This window comes from Vicugna pacos, chromosome 9 (genome assembly GCF_048564905.1).
Source record: "Vicugna pacos chromosome 9, VicPac4, whole genome shotgun sequence".
In the NCBI taxonomy this organism is placed as follows: Eukaryota; Metazoa; Chordata; class Mammalia; order Artiodactyla; family Camelidae; genus Vicugna; species Vicugna pacos.
The window spans coordinates 73036908-73040809 of NC_132995.1; the positions used below are offsets into that span (position 1 = coordinate 73036908).

A 3902-nucleotide genomic window follows, 5' to 3' on the forward strand; every position below is an offset into this window, starting at 1 on the left:
TAAGAATTTTAAAGTGCAAGGACAAAGCTCCTTAGCAGAGTGAGCACAAGGCTTTGGGGTCATTCCCTCCTTAGACTTGCGCCCCACCCTTGGAAAAGAAGGGACTCTTCATGACATCTGCACATTTCCATACTAGTGAGCTTGCTTTTCCCAGCCAGACCGTTCCTGCACAGAGATTTAGGAAAATACTTCTAGGGGCTCCTCCCTTCAGGGGCCCAGGACTCTGCCAGCTTCCCCCAGAGTCAATGTATGTCAGGGGGCAAGTTTCCACTGACATTTTATCCCCAGCGGGACAGCACGTTTCCTTTTTCTCCCACCAGTGTTTAAAATATAAACTTCCTAATAGTACGAGGTTGGAGAACGAGGCCAGCCTTCCATCACTGTTTTCAAGCACGATGAAAACACAATGAAAACAGTGCTCTGTCCTTCTGGATGTGCCAGAGCAGTCACTGTTTTTCAGTCATCACGCCCAAAGCTGGTGGAAAGATGGTGGCAGATTAGGTGAGTCTTCGCAAATGTTCACCCTGTGGATCGATTTACTGCCCGGCCTCCTTGATTCTGCACTTGGTCAAGGGGTCGAAAAGGCCGAGAGTTATGCATAGAGAGAGTGGTTGTACCATCACTGAGCTTTTGAACCAGTGGCTGCAGCACCCTGTTCTCCAGGCTCCTAGTTATATCTGGAAAACCACCTCTTCCTTAAGTCAGTTCTCTGTTCCTTGCAGTATCGATAAGCCTCTCTGCTGTACATTCTAGCATGCGAAAAAATAAAAAAAAATCCAATATACCATGACCCGGAGTCCCCAAGTTAAGCTTGTTAGTCTGGTTATCCTCAGGAACCAAAAGTATCATTATGTAATGTCTATCACCATCAAATCCCTCAACACCTTTATTACCTGAAAATAAAGGCATAAAGCCTTGAATTAAATTGATTAATTTCTAAGTTTTTACTGTGTTCAAAGAAACAAAGGATGCTTTAAGATTAGGATCTATACCCTTGGTGAATGAACAAAAGAAAATTTTCCAGGGTGATTAAAGACGAAATGCTTTTGAAAAGGTTATCCATATATCAAAAGCTCAAAACATCAATATCAAATAGTTAGTAAAATTTAGGCGTACTGTAAGATACAATTAACTTGTCTTCCGAGTATTGCAGCTTCTCCTGGAAGCCTAATTGTGCACTCTTTCCATGGCTTTCTTGTATTCACAGCAGAGATTAGGAAATCGTTAGCTTAGTCATTAATTGGTAAAGATTTCTTTCCACCAGTGAATTTTCATTGAATATTAACACATGATTAACCCCACCTCATATATCAAAAGAAATGATGTGAAACCATGTGAAACCTTGGAAATATTCTGCGCCTGTTGAAACCTATTAAATAATTCTAGATCATGGATCCAATGCCTTTGTTCAAATATTAAAATTATGCCTTTCCATTTCATGATAGAAACATGAGTGATGCAATTCTAGGGTTTATAAACCTCACTCCAAGAATAGATCAGTAGGAACTAACTCGATCCTTGATATCTTTTCCCTAAGTCACTGAAATAGCCGAGAATTTAAGTTACATGTGTCATGTATATTTGATTGACATCATAAGGTTTTCATCTAAATTCGAAACCAAACTCTGTTTGGATATATATATATATATATCTGTTTTGAACATTTTTATTGCATTTAATCATGTGACTTGAATTCTGATAAGCTGGCATATGTGAAGTGGCTGGATCATACCAAACAGGTTACTTCTGAAATTAGTTTGAATCAGTAATCCAAAAAGGGTGGGGGGTGGGATGAATAAAGCCAGTTTGGCTTTAGTTCTGTTGTGAACTAACATCAAAGCCATCCAAATGAAAACTCCCTGCGTCACAAGTATCATTTGCAATCGACGCTAGACGTACAGAGGAATTAGGCAGCAGCTGAAACAGACAGACGCAGCCGAATGAAGGAGCTGACGGCAGGGGGACCTCGCGGTGGAAACGGGACGAGGACAGCAGGCAGCCCGGCCAGCACAGCGCAAACGCCAGCCGCACATTCGGCAACCAGCCTCCCATCACAGCCGCCTGCTGAGCAGAATGCTCTCTCTTCATGAATCTGCTACAAAAAAGGTTTACTAGACCCGTGTCAGAGAGATATGAGATGAGTACCTCATCAAAGAGGTCTTTTTTTTTCCCCCTTTAAAGAGAATAGCATTGTTTGATGGTGGAACGGGAGGGGTGCCTCTTGCTTGATCTGCTTTTCCTGTGCCAGTCAGGTAACAACTGGGAAAACAAAACGCAAAATTTTATTTTGTTGGAGTCTGTACCCTTTACTAAATCCTGAAATGATGAAACACTGAGGCAGGGGAAGGAGATCGTGGTATTAATCACAGAGAATATCCCTGGACTTTTTGCACTGAATGGGGAACACGGTTACTACTGTATTCTCCCTGGCAGCCAAGTCTAAAAGATGGTCCTCCTGCAATGTCCCTTTCTTTCTTTTTTCCTTTTTTTTTTTTTTTTAAGAGAATTGAGCCTTTAATTCCTTGTTTCACAAATAAAGTCGGCTGAGTCGGTTGTTTTTTGGTGATTAGTAGAGACCAAATCCCACATCCTCCTCTCACTCCTCCCACGTCCTCCTCCCACTCCTCCCACTCCTCCTCCCACTCCTCCTCCCACTCCTCCCATGTCCTCTTCCCACTCCTCCCACTCCTCCTTTGCTTCAGCCTTGGCCGGGGCTGCAGCTGAGTCAGCAGAAGCAATTGGGGTGGCAGCAGCCATAAATGCAGATGGAAAAGCCTAGAAGGCCTTGACCTTTTCAGTCAGTGGGAAGATATGATCAGTCTTCACAGACAAAGCCAGAACCTGCTTGTACCCACTGATGCTAAAATGGGGTTCAGATGCAACTGTTCGGTAACCAGTCTGCAGACATACACTGGCAATACAGCAGACTCCCTTGGGGAAGCGAGAACGCAGAATCTCCTCTGTGACATCAAGCACTTCAGGGTTGTAGGTGCTGTCAAACACCTGCTGGATGATTAGCCCAAAGGAGAAGGGGGAGATGCTCAGCAAGTCTGTGATGTGGCTTCACTGGCTCCCCCTCTGTTTCCAGCCTTAATCAGCTTCACATCACTCAGAGTCTCAGTGATGCCCACTGCAGACTTCAGTGGTGATGCCTAAAGCCTGGAAGAAGGAGGTCTTCTCAGACCCCAGACCAGAGTTCTGGGGGCACAGTGACTTGGTACAGGGCTATGGTACCAGCACAGGCAGCAGCTGTCACCTTACTGGTCAGCAGCACGTCTCTGATGTCAGTAAGGTCCTCCTTGGTGAACACAAAGCCCATGTTCCCCCAGATGTGTGGCAACAGTTTTTCCAGAGCTGGGCTGCTTTCCAGATGCCCTTGGATGGCCGTGCACATCAGCACCACCGCCTTGCTGCGGCGGGACAGACAGGTCTGCTGCATCTGCTGGGAGCCCACGTTGTCTGCTCCCGCAAGGAAGCATTTCAGATAATCATCCAGAAGTTGGCTGACCTTAAGGAAGTATTCGGATTTCCAGGTCACCCTGTCTTCCCTGGGCATCACGGCGGTGCACCAGGGATTTCCACACAGGATTTAAAGACAGTGTCACTCGCGCAAGGACACCTGGCGAGAGTGCACTGTCCCTTCCTGTGGGTTCACATCCTTAAGGCTATTTGCTCAAAAGACACCATCCTTCCTTCTCCCTAGTCACAGTTGCTGGATATTGAAGCTCTACGTAAAAGCAGAGCATTAAAATTCCATTACAGGATTAGTTCTCACAGGAGGGGTGGGAGGGTAGAGCATTTGGAAGAGGAGGGAAGGGCAATCAGAGTATAGCTCTTTTCTTTGTGCCTTCTTGCAACAACCTGAGCTCTTTGAACGAAGAAGAGAAAAGCCACGGGCTCGA

General features: G+C 45.4%; 1 pseudogene; it reads right to left on the reverse strand.

The window, feature by feature from the left end:
* Positions 1-1906: 1906 nt before the first annotated feature.
* On the reverse strand, positions 1907-3556 carry LOC102531250 (putative ribosomal protein uL10-like; annotated as a pseudogene).
* Between the last annotated feature and the right edge of the window lie 346 nt (positions 3557-3902).